We start from the raw sequence: 18,514 nt of genomic DNA, 5'->3' as shown, positions 1-18,514 counted from the left end.
ATTTTGCAAATATGGGAAATACGATCAACATTCTAAGAGAGTTTGTTAGTGCCTAAACTGTTAACTGTATTCACAAATATAAAATGTCAGTCAGGAAATCCTGAGGCAGAAAATGGAAAAAAAAAAAAAAGCAGAAGAAGACTTACTAAGCTTAGGCAAAGTACAGGAAAAAAAGAAGAAACAGGCCCAGATGAAGCAGATTATGAGGTATGTATCTTATTCTTTTTTATCACGTACAGTCCCCAGTATAATACTTTAAAATAGTGGGCACACATATAATATTAACTGTATAAAAATAACGAAAACGAGGAACATAAGACCCGATACATAGAGTTAACAGGCCAAGAAAACAGAGTGCTGCTCTTTCAATCTCCTTTACAAACCATAAAGTACATGAAGCGGACATGGCAGAAGAAATACCATCTGTATTAGCCAGGATTCCCTAGAGGGACAGAACTAATAGGATAGATATATATATACACAAAGGGGAGTTTTTTAAGTATTAACTCACACGGTCACAAGGTCCCACAACAAGCTGTCTGCAAGCTGAGGAGCAAGGAGAGCCAGTCCAAGTCCCAAACTGAAGAACTTGGAGTCCAATATTTGAGGGCAGGAAGTATCCAGCATGGGAGGAAAATGTAGGCTGGGTGGCTAGGCCAGTCTAACCTTTTCACATTTTTCTGCCTGCTTTAGATTCTCTAGCTGTGCTGGCAGCAGCTGATTAGATGATGGCTACCCAGATTAAGGGTGGGTCTGCCTTTCCCAGCCCACTGACTCAAATGTTAATCTCCTTTGACAACAACCTCACAGACACACCCAGGGTCAATACTTTGCATCCTTCAATCCAAACAAGTTGACACTCAGTATTAACCATCACACCATCCTAGAGGTACAAAGCAAGCAATGCCAGTTACAGGACAAATAGTAACAGAGGAAAAGATGGCTGTCTCAGATGCTATGAAAAGACCTTAAGTCATTACACACAAAACAACTTTCAACCCCTACCATTAATGTAAATCTGAAGAGATTACCTTTAATCTTTTTTTTTTTCATTTTAGATTCAGGGTTGGGGGGTGGGTACATGTAAAGTTCTGTTATATATGTCAACGGCCTAGTAGCAATACTTATTTTTTCTGCAGCACTCCCTCCTCCCACTCTCCAGTAGACCCCAATGTTTATTATTCCCTTCTTTGTGTTCATGAGTTCTCATCATTCGACTCCCATTTATAAGTGAGAATATGTGGTATTTGGTTTTCTGTTCCTGTGTTAGTTTGCTTAGGATAGTAGCCTCCAGCTCCATCCATAGTCCTAAACAAGAAATAATCTCGTTTCTTTTTCATGGCTGCATAGTATTCCATGGTGTATATGGACCAAATTTTCTTTATCCAATCTGTCACTGATATGCATTTAGGCTGATTCTATGTCTTTGCTACTGTGAATAGTGCTGCAATGAACATTCACGTGCACATGTCTTTATAGCTGAATAATTTACATTCCTCTAGGTATACACCAAGTAAAGGGATTACTGGGTCAAATGGCAGTTCTGCTTTTAGCTCTCTGAGGAATCCCCACACTGCTTTCCACAATGGTTGAATTAATTTACACTCCCAATAGTGTATAAGTGTTCCCTTTTCATTGCCACCTTGGTAACATCTGTTTTTTTTTTGGGTTTTTTTTTTCACCTTTTAACAAGAGCCATTCTGACTGGTGTGAGATGGTATCTCACTGTGGTTTTGATTTGTATTTTTCTAATGCTTAGTGATATTGAGCTTTTTTTCATATGCTTGTTGGCCGTATGTATGCCTTCTTTTGAAAAGTGTCTGTTCGGCCAGGTGCAGTGGCTCACGCCTGTAATTCTAGCACTTTGGGAGGCCGAGGCGGGTGGATCACAAGGTCAAGAGATTGAGACCATCCTGGCCAACATGGTGAAATCCTGTCTCTACCAAAAATACAAAAATGAGCTAGCCATAGTGGCACACGCCTGTAGTCCCAGCTACTCAAGAGGCTGAGGCAGGAGAACAGCTTGAACCCAGGAGGTAGAGGTTGCAGTGAGCCAAGATCACACCACTGCATTCCAGCCTGGCGACAGAGTAAGACTCTGTCTCAAAAAAAAAAAGAAAAAAGAAGAAAAGAAAAATGTCTGTTCATGTCCTTTGCCCACTTTTTAATGGGGTTGTTTTTCTCTTGTAAATTTGTTTAAGTTCCTTATAGATGCTGGATATTCAACCTTTGAGAGATGCACAATTTGCAAACATTTTTTCCCATTCTATGGACTGTCTGTTTACTCTGCTTATCATTTCTTTTGTTGTAACTCTTAATTAGATCGCACTTGCCAATTTTTGCTTTTATTGAGATTGCTTTTGGTGTCTTTGAACATTTTGCCCATTCCTATGTCCAGGATGGTATTGCCTAGGTCGTCCTCCAGGGTTTTTAGTTTTGGGTTTTATATTTAAGTCTTTAATCCATGTTGAGTGGATTTTTGTATATGGTGTAAAGAAGAGGTCCAGCTTTATTGGGAAGCAGAGGCGGGAGGATCATGAGGTCAGGAGATCAAGACCATCCTGGCCAACACGGTGAAACCCCGTCTCTATTAAAAATACAAAAAATTAGCTGGGCATGGTGGCAGGAGCCTGTAGTCCCAGCTACTTAGGAGGCTGAGGCAAGAGAATGGCGTGAACCCGGAGGGCAGAACTTGCAGTAAGCCAAGATCGCACCACTGCACTCCAGCCTGGGCAACAGAGCGAGACTCTGTCTCGAAAAAAAACAAAAAAAAGAGTGGGTCCAGTTTTAATCTTCTGCATATGGCTAGCCAGTCATCGCAGCATCACTTCTCAAATAGGGAGTCTTTTCCCCATTTCTTGTTTTTGTCAGTTTTGTCACAGACCACATGGTCGTAGGTGTGCAGCTTTATTTCTCCCAGAAATAAAGTTCCATCAATCTATGTGCCTTTTGTACCAGTAACATGCTGTTTGGTTACTGTAGCCCTGTAGTACAGTTTGAAGTCAGGTAACGTGAGGTCCCCAATTTTGTTCTCTTTGCCTAGGACTGCCTTGGCTATTCAAGCTCTTTTTCGGTTCCATATGAATTTTAAAATCATTTTTTCTAGTTCTGTGAAGAATGTTATTGGTAGTTTGATAGGAATAGCATTGAATCCGTAAACTGCTTCAGGCAGTATGGCCATTTTAATGACATTGAGTCTTCCTATCCATGAGCATGGTATGTTTTTTCATTTGTTTGTGTCTTCTCTGATTTCCTTGAGCAGTGTTTTGTAATTTTCATTGTAGCAATCTTGCACCTCCCTGGTTAGCTGTATTCCTAGGTATTGTATTCTTTCTGTGGTAATCGTGAATGGGACTGCATTCCTGATTCGGCTCCCAGCTTGGCTGTTGTTGGTGGATAGGAACGCTAGTGATTTTTTGTATGTTAATTTGGTGTCCTGAAACTTTGCTGAATTTGTTTATCAGCTGAAGGAGCTTTTGGGCCAAGATGATGGGGTTTTCTACATATAAAATCATGTCATCTGCAAACAGGGATAATCTGACTTCCTCTCTTCCTACCTGAATGCCCTTTATTTCTTTTTCTTGCCTGATTACTCTGGCTATATCCTAAACTATTTTCATAAATCCTTCAAAGACTACTACATCAGGGGTCACCAAGACCACCCCCAGGTTCCATGATCCTCCAGGAGTACTCACAGGACCCTGCATATAATCAGCATATGGAAAAGGTACATGAGGCAAAGTCTGGAGAAAACCAAGCACAAGCTTCTCAGAGTTCGCTCCCAGTGAAGTCACATAAGACACACTTATTTCTTCTAGCAACGCCTGGTAACTATATCCATGAAATGTTGTCTACTGGGAAAGCTCACCAAAGACTCAGTGTTCAAAGTTTTTTTTTTTTTTTCTTTTTGAGACGGAGTCTCGCTCTGTCACCCAGGCTGGAGTGCAGTGGCATGATCTTGGCTCACTGCAAGCTCCGCCTCCTGGGTTCACGCCATTCTCCTGCCTCAGCCTCCCGAGTAGCTGGGACTACAGGCACCTGCCACCAGGCCTGGCTAATTTTTTTGTATTTTTTTTAGTACAGACGGGGTTTCACCGTGTTTGCCAGGATGGTCTTGATCTCCTGACCTCGTGATCCGCCCACCTCAGCCTCCCAAAGTGGTGGGATTACAGGTGTGAGCCACTGCACCCGGCCATTCAAAGTTTTTAATGGAGCTGCTCACACAGGCACCCTCTTGCCTAGTACATACCAAAATTTCAGACTCCCAGAAGGAAGGTAAATGTTCAGCATAAATCACATTGTTTGCACAGTAAGTCACTCTTATCATTCAAGGAAATTTTGATCATTGTAGGAAACTGTTTACCATTCAAGTTTCCAGATACCAGCCAAGAGTCGACCTTCCACACAAGCCCTTCTAAGGATAGCAGTCTTAAGACTGTTACATTAATAGTTTATTGTACACTACTACTATTTCTTAACATTCCTATCTCTTAAGGCCACCAGTCTACACATGCTGAAACCAGCCTTGTTCCCTATACATTTATAGACAAGATATATCGCAAAAATGAAGAATGACAACTCACTCAATGTTCCTGAGAAAATAATGGAGAACGTATGTTAAACTAGGAATAGGGTCTAGCAAATATTAGTTCTCTATTGCAACTAATTAGCATTAATAATTAAATTGTCTGCATGATAGAATGCACCAGTAGCACTGCTTTTCAGTCTTTGCTCAGCACTATAAATATACCAGTGCAAAGCAACACATGACAATAATGGCCTAATTAAAAGACTAGTACTGGCCGGGCATGGTGGCTTACACCCTTTGGGAAGCAGAGGTGGGGAGATGGCTTGAACCCAGGAGTTCGAGACCAGCCTGGGCAATATGGCAAAACCTCATCTTAAAAAAAAAAAAAAGAAAAAGGGAGGCCCCACATGGGATTTGGCCCGGGTACTCATGTGAGCTGCTGCTCTTGTAGTTGGTAAGACTGCCTGGGTCTAGGGTGCGGAGCTCCTCCGTGGCCACAAGGACGTCACCATGCCTAAAGCACCAAAGGGAAAAAGTGCAGGACGGGGAAAAAAAAAGTCATTCATCCATATAGCAGAAAAGCAGCTCAAATTATGACAGAGGCCCACAAACAAGAAAAAAACGAAAAATTGAAGAATGAAAAGGCCTTGTGTTTCAATCTTATTGGTTAAAAACTGCAATGGTTTCAAAATCATCTTGATCCCCCCAAAAAAAGATATTCAAACAAAGATGCTTGTGAACTAACTGAAAGGTACTTAAACAAATTTAGCAGTGAGCTGGAGCAGATTGAGCAACAGGCAGGGGACGCGGCACTGTTCCCAGGACACCATCATCAAGCAGACAATGGAGCAGGAGGGACAGCAGTATGAAGGATATGGCCTTGAGAATCCAGACATTCTAAATGCAAGTAATCTGAAAACATTTAGGGAATGAGACTTTGATCTGAAGAAATTGCCAAACATTAAAATGAGAAAAATCTACGCTGACGTAATTCCCAAGAAGTGCAAGAGGAAAACTATTATAATTGTAGACCAAGATTTAGGGGAACTGGAACTAAACGATGAATCAAATGACTCAGATGAGGAAATGACTGCAGTAGCCTAACGGTCTTCATTTGAATTCAAAATGAGTAATCTGAGAGCTTCAAATTACATTCATTGATTATGGTACATAATCATCAAGATACAAGAATTTGATGTTGACATTATCTTATACGATGAGTTTCATTTGCAGTTTCAAAAATGGTGTTAAGATTTTTTTTTTTTTTTAAGACGGAGTCTTGCACTGTCATCTGGGCTGGAGTGCAGTGGTAACATCTCGGCTTACTGCAACCTCCACCTGCTGGGTTCAAGCAATTCTCCTGCCTAAGCCTCCCAGGTAGCTGGGATTACAGGCACCCACCACCACGCCCAACTAATTTGTTTTGTGTTTTTTTAGTAGAGACAGGGTTTCACCATGTTGGTAAGGCTGGTCTCGAACTTCTGACCTCGTGATTCATCCGCCTCAGACTCCGAAAGTGCTGGCAACACAGGCATGAGCCACCGCACCCGGCCTATGACATTTACTTTAAAATGAAGATTGCTTTTCATTTACTTTAAGTTGCTAAAATAGATAGACATGATCTGCAAAAGTTGTTTAATCTTTTTCATCTGAATTTCAGGCCGGGAGGGAGCAATATAACTAAGGACAGAAAATGTTTTGTTTTTCTTGTATATTTACAATCACCTAATTTCACATTTTGTGAAATGGGCAGTAACCTGTTTCCTAAAAGATTCCTGTGGGTATTTTTTGAGCTGTGATAATAGAAAACTGTCTTTCAGTAATAATGTCAAATTAATCCTTCTTTTAAACATTAAACCTATTTTCCTTTCTTTACAACATAAGGGAAAATGTGATAAGAAATTTGTATACACTGGTGGATTATAGATTATTATTTATCTTTTGAACCAGAGTTAAATGGTTAAAAAAAAAATCCGTGATGATTGTTATTATCTCCCACAATTAATTTATCTTTTGAAACAGGGATAAACAGGCTGGACTCGGTGGCTCATGCCTCTAATCCCAGCACTTTGGGAGGCCAAGGCGGGCAGATCACGAGGTCAGGAGATCAAGACCATCCTGGCTAACACAGTGAAACCCCGTCTCTACTAAAAACACAAAAAATTAGCCAGGCGTGGTGGGGGGCGCATGTAGTCCCAGCTACTCAGGAGGCTGAGGTGGGAGAATGGTGTGAACCTGGGAGGCAGAGCTTGCAGTGAGCCAGATCACACCACTGCACTCCAGCCTGGGCGACAGAGTGAGACTCCGTCTCAAAAAAAGAAAAAGAGGATAAAGAATTTCAGTTTAGCTCCTTTTAATTGTATATTATTTTTTGCTTTTTTATTGTGAAAAGTGATAGGTTTTATTTGTGGAGACAGAACTAAAGATTAGAGAACCAGTGATTTTAATTGTGTTACTATTTCCTCTAAGAGACAAATTAAATTGACATATAATTCAGTATTTTCAGTATCATGAAAAACATGAATGTTGTACAATGTTCTCCCTCAAAAAACTTGTTAAATGCAAGTATCCTTAATATGTTTTTAAAAGAGCACAATGCAGGTGTATTTGAGTCTTTTCAAGAAAATAATAAAAACATGAATGCTGTATTAGGTTAACTGGATATCAACTAAGTCTTGTTAACAGTTTAAAGTATCATAACTTTTTTTTAACCTCTGAAAATTAAAAACAAAATTTATTTCTGCAATTTCAAAAAAGGAAAAGGAAAAAAACAAAAAGACTAGCTCTGACAATTTTTGTACAAGAGTAAAAACAAAACCTGTACTTACAACTTTTTACTGGTGGTTTAATAATGCCATTCTCCTTGACATATATGACACCTTACCAAAAACTTGCATAAACATTCTCCCATGTATTCTAACCATCAATAAATTCAGTAAGATCTCTTTCTGTAACCTCAACTGCTATGGTATGAATGTTCCCCAAAATCCATGTGCTGGAAATGTAAATCCCAATGCAACAGTGGTGAGAGGTTGGGCCTTCTGAGAGGTGTTTAGGTCATGAAAGCTCTGTTCTCATGAATGGATTAATGTCACTATAAAAAGTGCTTGCAGGAATGGATTTCTTCTCTACTGCCCTTCCACTTTCTGCCATGTGAGGAAACAGCAAGAAAACCCTCACCAGATGCTGGTACCTTGATCTTGGGCTTCTGAGCCCCTAGAACTCTAAGAAATAAATCTTGGTCCCTTACAAATTACCCAGTTTCGAGTATTCTGTCATAGCAGCAGAAAATGGACTAACACACCAATCAACCAACCAATTTATCTAAAAAATTTTTGTATTTTAAATGCCTTTTAAAATTTTAGAGGTTTGGCAGGTGCAGTGGCTCACAACTGTAATCCCGACAGTTTGAAGTCTGAGGCAGGAGGATTGCTTGAGCTTAGGGGCTCAAGACCAAACTGGGAAACACTGTAAAGTCCCATCTCTACAAAAAGTTTAAAAATAAAAATTAAGCTGGGAGCAGTGGCTCACATCTATAATTCCAGCACTTTGGGAGACCAAGGCGGGTGGATCACTTGAGGCCAGGAGTTTGGGACCATCCTGACCAACATGGTGAAACACCATCTCTACTAAAAATTAGCTGGGCATGGTGGCAGGCACCTGTAATCCCAGCTACTCAGGAAACTGAGGCAGGAGAATCACTTGAACCCGAGAGTCGGAGGTTGTAGTGAGCCAAGATTGCGTCATTGCCCTCCAACCTGGGCAACAAGAATGAAACTCCATCTCAAATAAATAAATAAATAAATAAATAAAAGTTTTAAAATAAACAAATAAAAATAAAAATTAGCCAGGCATGGTGGCCCATGCCTGTAGTCCCTGCCACTCAGGAGGCTGAGGCAGGAGAATCACTTGAGCCTAGGTGGTTAACGTTGCGGTGAGCCAAGGCTGCACCACTGCACTCCAGCCTGGGTGACAGAGCAAGACCCTGTCTCAGAAACAAAAACAAAAACAAAAAAGTAAGGCTGTCTATAATTTTTGTAAGACAAATTCAAGATAAGAAAAAAAATTTAGACATCACTATTTTTAAGGTATCTTAAATTCTTTACAAATTAACACAAAAGAGATGATAAAAAATGCTTAACAATTCAAGATGAAATTCAGCTCTGAATTTGTTCAAAGTAATTAATGTGTTCTTTTACTTCTCTCTTAAGGATGCTCTTGAGAGTAAGCTAAGACCGCTAATATACTGTTCAAGATTCATGAAATTTCACAAGTTTTATTTTAAAACCTCTTAACATTACTCGTATACCTTTGAAAAGACACTAGATGGCATTAGAAACAAGTTCCTCTTACAAAAAGAAAAACCAAGAGTGAAAAGGACAGCAATTCTCAAGTGAATGCACTTTATCTAAACTCCTGCAGTTCTTAACTAAGCTGAATACTTCACTAACATTATCTATCCTTTCACATGTAATTTTTTCATGCTCCCCTACATTCCTTTTCTCCGTACTCTCTCCCATGGTGATTTAATCCACAGCTTCCAAGTTCACATCTATAGCCCTAAACTGCTAATGCTTTACTCTGAACATCTAACTCTTGAAAGGATACCTAAAAAGTAGATATCCACATGCAAAAAAATAAACTCTTACCTCACACTGAATATAAAAACTGACTCAAAATGGGTCAATGAAGTAAATATAAGAGGTAAAACCATAAAATTCATAGAAGAAAACCTAGAAGTAAATCATGACCTTGGAGCTGGCAAAGGATTCTTAGATATGAAACCAAAAGCATAAGCAGCAACAGAAAAACACAGATAAGTTGGACTTCATCAAGGGCATTTTTAAACTTCAAAGGACATTATCAACAAACTAAAAAGATAACACAGAGAATGGGAGAAAATATTCGAAAATCATAAAACTAAGGGTCTAATATCCAGAATATATAACAAACTTAAAACTCAACAACAACAAAAATTCAATTACAAATGGGCAAAAGACTTGTATAGACATTTTTCCAAAGAAGATATATAAATGGTCAAAAAACACATGAAAAGATGCTCAACATCATTAGTCATTACGGAACTACAAACCAAAACCACAATGAAGTACCACTTCATACTCACCAGGATAGTATAATTAAACAATAATTTTTTAAATGAAATATAACAAGCTGACAAAGATATAGAGATATTGAAACCTTCGGTACATTGCTAGTGGAACTGTAAAATGGTAAGCTATTATGGAAAAGTTTGGTAATTCCTCAAAAAGTTAAATTACCATATTTCTTTGCAATTCCACCCCAGATATATCCCCCAAAGAACTGAAGAGCACACAAGTACATGTATAGTTCACAGCAGCACTATTCACAGAATCTAACAGGTGGAAACAGCCCAGTGTTCATCAATGGATAAAAAGTTGTGTTGGACACATACAATGAGATATTATTCAACCAAAAAAAGGAATAAAGTACCAATATATGCTAGAATGTGGATGAACATCCAAACATTATGCTAAATGAAATAAACCAGATACAGAAGGTCACATATGTATAATACTATTTATATAAAATATCCAGAATAGAGAACTCCATAGAGACAAAATGCAAATTGCATGGAAGGGGAGTGGGGAGAAAGGGCTTAATGGATAAGAGGTTTAAATCTAAAGTAACAGAAGGGTTTTGCAACTAGATAGAGGTGGCAGTTGTATTGTGAAAAATAGATCTGCCAGTACTAAATGCCACTGAATTGTTCACTTTAAAATGGTTGATTTTATTATGTAAATTTCATATCAATAACTATTTTTTTTTTTTTTTTGAGACGGAGTCTCGCTCTGTGGCCCAGGCTGGAGTGCAGTGGCCGGATCTCAGCTCACTGCCAGCTCCGCCTCCCGGGTTTACTCCATTCTCCTGCCTCAGCCTCCGGAGTAGCTGGGACTACAGGCGCCCGCCACCTCGCCCGGCTAGATTTTTGTATTTTTTTAGTAGAGACGGGGTTTCACCGTGTTAGCCAGGATGGTCTCGATCTCCTGACCTCGTGATCCACCCGTCTCGGCCTCCCAAAATGCTGGGATTACAGGCTTGAGCCACCGCGCCCGGCCTCAATAACTATTTTTAAAAGGATATGTACACCAGATTACTGAAAGAACACATTCCTCAACACATCACAGCCTTGAGCACATCACATCCCCCCATATGCCTCCACTTCCTGGGCCCGACACAAACACATCACAGCCTTGAGCACATCACATCCCCCCATATGCCTCCACTTCCTGGGCCCGACACAAACACATCACAGCCTTGAGCACATCACATCCCCCCCATATGCCTCTACTTCCTGGGCCCGACACAAACACATTCCTCCATATATCACAACTTTAGAAGAAAAACAACACCTGGAGAAGCTCTGATAAGGTTACAACCGTTTGTAAAAGCGCAGGAACCAATAAGAAGGCTGCTAAAAGCATAACTTAAAATGTAAACCAATTGTAATGCTGTAGCCTAGAGAAATGCCTTGTTCCTCTGTAACCTGACAAGTCCTGTTTACCTCGAGCTATAAAAAGCAAGCGCACGCATTGTCCGGGGCCCTCTTGAATGCTGTGGAACGGAGGGACCAAGTTCAAACTTGCATTAAAGATCCTTGGCGCTTGGCTTTGACTCTGGACTCTGGTGGTCTTCTTCGGGGAATAAACGGTCTGGGCATAACATTACCTGTCATCATCCGAGAATCATACTCATTAATTTTCTCCCCAAAATCTGTTCCTTTTCCTGTATTCTCAATTTCAGATAAAAGTACCAGCCAGGTACAGTGGCTCATTCCTATAATCCCAGTCAGTACTTAGGGAGGCCAAAGCAGGGATCGCTTGAGCCTGGGAGTTCGACACAGAAGAATACAATGATCTCCTCGTGGCAATCAAGTAGACTATCTGGAGACAGAACTCCTTATCTGAAAAATCAAAAAGTAGTTAGACTTCTCTATTATCTAAAGCCAGTGTCTGGTACCAGGCTTCTTTCCCAAAAATTTATACGTAACTAGAATTTCTATACATCTCCAGAATGCATGCATGTCAAAACTCATTTTGCAACCCTTGCTGACATCAAGGCACCCAAAGTCTACAAATGTAATAATTTATCATGGCCTACATAACGAATACGGTCCAAATTACCCTAAGGCCCTGCTTTAAAGTCCATAAATACCCCTAAGGAAAATCCACCGCAACACAGTCCTCTCCTGCTGAATGAAGCACTGTACTGCATTCTATCTAACAAAACTTTACTTTCCAAACCTATACTGCTGTCAATAAATTCTTTCACCACCAGTGAGCCAACCACTCTCCACTGCTAGGGTTCTGACACCTCGCCTAGCAGAGACTAGCCTGCAGAACATGGCCAAATCCTGTCTCTACCAAAAAGTCAAAAAATTAGCCAGGCATGGTGGTACGCATCTGTGGTCCCAGCTATATATATAAGGAATATATATATATATTCCTTACCGTATCACGGTAATTATATATATACAGAAGAAATATATACATATGTTAAGAAATATATACAATATTTCTTACTGTATCACAGATACTAATAACTACTTGAAGTACCGAGGCATAAAAAGAAAAAAAAAATACACATTTTGTTCATACTGTTAAATGAAAAACCCGAGACAAGTTAAATTTAATGACTTAATTGAACAAAAAAACAGATTTGCCAGGTGCGGTGGCTCACCCCTGTAATTCCAGCACTCTGGGAGGCAGAGGCAGAGTCTGGAGGATTGCTTGAGCCCAGAAGTTTGAGACCAGCCTGGGCAGCACAGGGAGCCCCCACCCCCAACCCCCATTACAAATAATAAGAAAATGAAAACTGTGGTCCCAGCTACTGGGAAAGGTGAGGGAGGGAGCAGCCTGAGGCAGAAGCATCACTCAAGCCCAGGAGGTCCAGGCTTCAGTGAGCCGTGTCACTGCACTCCACCCTGGGTGACTAAGCAAGTCCCTGTCTCAAAAAAACAGAGAGATTAATGAACCACTTAGCATTCAGTACCAAATGCAGTTCAGAATGCTCCATCCCCCAATACATGTAGGCTATATTTACGGACAGAGAAACAAATGACATACAGAAGTAGCCTGATGGGCTGCAGTTCAGGTGTTTGCCTTATTTGAACATGCTCTGGCAATATTCAGCCTATATGACTGGTTGAAAATTTGGCTGCTATGCCTGACTGAGACTCAGCTACTTGTTACAAGAGTATACTCTTAGGTTAGGTTGCAGGTAGTTTATATATTAAATTAAATTAAATTATAGTTCACTATGTAGGGAGGTAGTTTTTGGCTGCCTCTAAATTTAACTACAAATCTGGCACTATGCTATTTTATTTTATTTATTTATTTAATTTTTTTTTTTTTTTTTTTGAGACGGAGTCTCGCTCTGTCGCCCAGGCTGGAGTGCAGTGGCCGGATCTCAGCTCACTGCAAGCTCCACCTCCCGAGTTCACGCTATTCTCCTGCCTCAGCCTCCCGAGTAGCTGGGACTACAGGCGCCCGCCACCTCGCCCAGCTAGTTTTTTGTATTTTTTAGTAGAGACGGGGTTTCACTGTGTTAGCCAGGATGGTCTTGATCTCCTGACCTCGTGATCCGCCCGTCTCGGCCTCCCAAAGTGCTGGGATTACAGGCTTGAGCCACCGCGCCCGGCCACTTTTTTTTTTTTTTTTTTTTTGAGGCGGAGTCTCGCTCTGTCGCTCGGGCTGGAGTGCAGTGGCCGGATCTCAGCTCACTGCAAGTTCCGCCTCCCGGGTTTACGCCATTCTCCTCCCTCAGCCTCCCGAGTAGCTGGGACTACAGGCGCCCGCCACCTCGCCCGGCTAGTTTTTGTATTTTTAGTAGAGACAGGGTTTCACCGTGTTAGCCAGGATGACTATGCTATTTTAAATGGATTGTCTCATTTCATCCTAAAAACTCCATGAGGAAACTCTTAACATTATTTTGATTTTAAAGATGAGAAAACAGAGGCTTAAAGAGGTTCAGTGACTTGTAGAGGGTCATACGATTACTAAGTGGCAGGAGTAAGATGTGGAACACAGGTGTACAGCCTGAGTTTGTATTTACTTCTGTAAAGTATAAGGCATTCACAATGATTTCATTCAAATATATTTTCTTGAGTAGAAATGAAAAAAGTATAAATTAATGGGTAAACCCACAGGAGTTGTATGCAAAGAACATTCATTATGACTTCTAGATTTCTACCTCCAAAGGTAGAAGGTAGTGATATGTATTAAAATCCAAACAGACAACAAAATCTGTTAATAACTCTTTAACACAAGTATTACTCATCATTCCACCCCTTTGTAGATACACTTCAATTTGTCCTCATCCCATTAAAAATAAATACTCAAGGGCAAAACTTTTTCTTTCTGATAAAAGCCAATTTTTTTCCTTTTATAGGTCAAGCTTTTTTTACTCCAAGAAACCTTTGACCCACCTAAAATCACAAAAACCTGTTTTCCTCTACACATTTTATGATTTAAGCTCTTACATTTGGTCAATTACCCATTTCAAGTTAATTTTTGTACAGCATGAGGGAAGTATCGAGGTTGATATTTTTATGTGAATTGTTTCAACACCATTTGTTATAAAGACTACCTTTTCTCCCATTAAATTGCCTTGGCAAATTTGTCTATTTGATTCCAGTGATCTATGTATCTATCCTTATACCAATAATCACACTGACCTGACTACTGTACCTTTATACAAAGTCATAACATAAGTTTGATTCTGGTCTTCTTTTTAATATTGTTTTGGTTATTGTAGGTCCTTTACATTTCAATATACATTTGAAATCAGCTTGATATTTTCTGGAAAATACTACCTGGGTTTCTATCGGGATTGCATTAAATCTATAGCTTAATGGAGAAAATTTACATCTTCATGATATGAGTCTTCCTAGACTGGGCACCAGGTGGTTCATGCCTGTAAGCCAGCATTTTGGCAGGCCAGGGCAAGAGGATGGCTTGAGTACAGGAGTCCAAGACCAGCCTGGGCAATATGGCAAAACCCCATCTCTACAACAAATACAAAAATTAGCCAGATGTGGCTGGGTGGTGGCTCACGCTTGTAATATCAGCACTTTGGGAGGCCGAGGCAGGTAGATCACAAGGTCAGAAATTCGAGACCAGCCTGGCCAACATGGTGAAACCCCGTCTCTACTAAAAACATAAAAAATCAGACGGGCATGGTGGCAGGCGCCTGTAATCCCAGCTACTCGGGAGGCTGAGGCAGGAGAATCACTTGAACCCGGGAAGCGGAGGTTGAGGTGAGCTGAGACCACGCGACTGCACTCTAGCCTGGGCAACAGAGCGAGACTCCGTCTCAAAAAAAAAAATCTGGCCGGGAGTGGTGGCTCAAGCCTGTAATCCCAGCACTTTGGGAGGCCGAGACAGGCGGATCACAAGGTCAGGAGATCGAGACCATCCTGGCTAACACGGTGAAACCCCGTCTCTACTAAAAAATACAAAAAACTAGCCGGGCGAGGTGGCGGGTGCCTGTAGTCCCAGCTACTCGGGAGGCTGAGGCAGGAGAATAGCATGAACTCGGGAGGTGGAGCTTGCAGTGAGCTGAGATCCGGCCACTGCACTCCAGCCTGGGCGACAGAGCGAGACTCCGTCTCAAAAAAAAAAAAAATCTGTGATGGTGCCTATAGTCCCAGCTACTCTGGAGGCTGAGGTGAGAGGATCACTGGAGCCCAGGAGGCAGAGGTCACAGTGAGCCACGATCACACCCCAACACTCCAGCCTGGATGACAGAGTGAGACCCTGTCTCAAAGGAAAAAAAAAAAGGGAAGATATGAGTCTTCCAATACACAAAAATATTTTATCTCTCCATTTATTTAGGTCTTCTTTAATTTGTCTCAGTAATGTTTTGTAGTTTTCAATGTACTGATCTTCCAAATGGTTTCTGAAATTTATCTTCAAGTAGTTCGTATTTTTAAACTATTGCAAACAGTCCTGATTTTTAAGTTTTGATTTCTAGTTATTCATTGTTAGTATAGAGGGATACAATAGCTTTCCATATTTTTTGTATATAAATGTTTGTGTAAAACACTGATAAGAAAATGAAAATGTAAGTCACAGACAGGGAGAATACATTTAGAAGGCATATATTTGATATATAACTTGTATCCAGAATATACAAAGAATTCCTGAAACTCAAGACAAAAAAAAAAAACCAATTTTTTAAATAGACAAAAGGTTTGAACAGACATTTCATCACAGAATATATATATGAAAATAGCTGACTGGGCGCAGTGGCTCACGCCTGTAATCCCAGCACATTGGGAAGCCAAGGCGGATGAATCACCTGAGGTCAGGAGTTCAAGAAGAGCCTGGCCAACATGGCAAAACCCCGTCTCCATTAAAAATACAAGAATTAGCCAGGCATGGTGGTGCACACCTGTAATCCCAGCTACTCAGGAGGCTGAGGCAAAAGAATTGCTTGAACCCGGGAGGCGGAGGTTACAGTGAGCCAAGATCGTGCCACTGAGCTCCAGCTTGGGAAACAGACCGAGACTCCATCTCAAAAAAAAAAAAAAAGGGTCTGGCGCGGTGGCTCAAGCCTGTAATCCCAGCACTTTGGGAGGCTGAGGCAGGCGGATCACGAGGTCAGGAGATCGAGACCATCCTGGCTAACACGGTGAAACCCCGTCTCTACTAAAAAAAATACAAAAAAACTAGCCAGGCGAGGTGGCGGGCGCCTGCAGTCCCAGCTACTTGGGAGGCTGAGGCAGGAGAATGGCGTAAACTCAGGAGGCAGAACTTGCAGTGAGCCAAGATCCGGCCACTGCACTCCAGCCTGGGCGACAGAGCAAGACTCCATCTCAAAAAAAAAAAAAAAAATATATATATATATATATATATATATAATTGGCAAATAAGCACACAAAAATATGTTCAATCTCATTAGTCATTAGAGAAATGCAAATTAAAACCACAATGAGAAACTCCTACACATCCACTAGTACGGCTAAAATTTTTAAAATGATAGCTGGGCGTGGTGGCTCATGCCTGTAATTCCAGCACTTCGGGAGGCTGAGGTGGGTGGATCACCTGAGGTTAGGAATTCGAGACAAGCCTGTCCAACATGGCAAAACCCCATCTCTACTAAAAATACGAAAATTAGCTGGGCATGGTGGCATGCGCCTGTAATCTCAGCTACTTGGGAGGTTGAGGGAGGAGAATGGCTTGAACCCGGGAGGCAGAGGTTGCAATGAGCCAAGATTGTGCCATTGCACTTCAGCCTGGGCAACAAGAGTGAAACTCCATCTCAAAAAAAAAAAACAAAACAAAAAAAAAACAGATGATAATACCTAGTACTGATAAGATGTGGAGTAACTGCTGGTGGAAATGCAAAAATGGTATGGCCACTTTAGAAAATAGGTTGGCAGTTTCTTATAAAGACAAATTTACACTGGTAAATAAACATTCCACCAGTCTCATTCCTAGGTATTTACCCAAGAGAAATAAAAGCATATTCCACACCAAAAAAAAAACTTATATGAACTTTCATAGCAGCTCTCTCCCTAACAGGCAAAAACTGGAAACAACCCATATGGTCATTAACTAGGAAATGGAAAAGTCTGTATACCCATGCCAATGGAACCCTTCTCAGCAATAAAGAGGAACAAACTAAAAAACAACATGGATGAATCTCAGAAGGAGGTTCTGAGATTGAAAAAAAACACAAAAGACTACATACTGTATGATTCCAATTCTATGAAATTCTGGAAAAGGCAAAACTGCAGTGACAAAAAGCACATCAGTAGTTGCCAAAGGCTGGGCCTGGGGAAAGAGAACAGACAGCAAAGGGACACAAGCGAACATGGGGTGGCAGACATATTCTATATCAGGTCCATGGCCTGTTAGGGACCAGGCCACATGGCAGGAGATAAGCTGCATGAGGGTGAGCATTACCACCTGAACTCCGTCTCCTGTCAGGATCAGCAGCGCTGCATCAGATTCTCATAGGGGCACGAACCCTATTGTGAACTGTGCATGCGAGGATCTAGGTTGCACGCTCCTCATGAGAATCTAGCTAATGCCTGATGATCTGAGGGGGAACAGTTTCATCCTGAAACCATCTCCCATCCCCCCTCCACCCATCTGTGGAAAAACTGTCTTCCATGAAACCGGTCCCTGGTGCCAAAAAGGTTGGGGAATGCTGTTCTGGTCTACACCGTAATTCTTACATATCTATATCATAATCACAGTGGTGGTGACACAACTGTATACATCTGCCAAAAGTCATCAAACTGAACACTTAAAATGGATGAATTTTATTCTATGTAAACTATACCTCAATAAAGCCAACTGACATATAGATATAGATATCTCCACCTTTCACAATAGAAAATGCAAAACAACAGCGGCAGAAAGGTAATACTGAAAGGGGAAGTGCTGAATTTGGAATCTCTTTATAACACTGAAAGTAGGTAAAACAAACATCTATAGGTTTTTCCTCTTTGAACTTGTGAAAATTAAGGAAAAATAAGAATGATGGGATTACTTTTCAACTAAAATAATATAAATTAAAGTAAGAATCTTTTGGCCGGGCGCGGTGGCTCAAGCCTGTAATCCCAGCACTTTGGGAGGCCGAGGCGGGCGGATCACAAGGTCAGGAGATCGAGACCATCCTGGCTAACACGGTGAAACCCCGTCTCTACTAAAAAATACAAAAAACTAGCCGGGCGAGGTGGCAGGCGCCTGTAGTCCCAGCTACTCGGGAGGCTGAGGCAGGAGAATGGCGTGAACCCGGGAGGCGGAGCTTGCAGTGAGCTGAGATCTGGCCAGTGCACTCCAGCTTGGGTGACAGAGCGAGACTCCGTCTCAAAAAAAAAAAAAAAAAAAAAAAAAGAATCTTTTTAATGATGAGAAAAGGTTCTAAGAAAAGTCTTGGAGTTTTGTTACTTCCTTTAAAAGCATACTCCATGTGACCTTGACAGACAGTTCT

The 18,514-nt window shown here is 41.0% G+C and overlaps 1 protein-coding gene and 1 pseudogene across 4 annotated transcripts in view; one reads left to right on the top strand and one right to left on the bottom strand.

The window, feature by feature from the left end:
* MAST2 (microtubule associated serine/threonine kinase 2) overlaps window positions 1-18,514 on the bottom strand; it is a 257,689-nt gene that overhangs the window by 202,017 nt on the left and 37,158 nt on the right. The gene's annotated exons all lie outside the window — the stretch shown is intronic.
* LOC104662125 lies at window positions 5,039-5,632 on the top strand (annotated as a pseudogene).

The sequence above is a fragment of the Rhinopithecus roxellana genome, chromosome 12, assembly GCF_007565055.1.
Source record: "Rhinopithecus roxellana isolate Shanxi Qingling chromosome 12, ASM756505v1, whole genome shotgun sequence".
NCBI lineage: Eukaryota > Metazoa > Chordata > Mammalia > Primates > Cercopithecidae > Rhinopithecus > Rhinopithecus roxellana.
The sequence above is the reverse complement of the archived record's forward strand: the minus strand, read 5'-3'. Positions and strand labels throughout refer to the sequence as shown.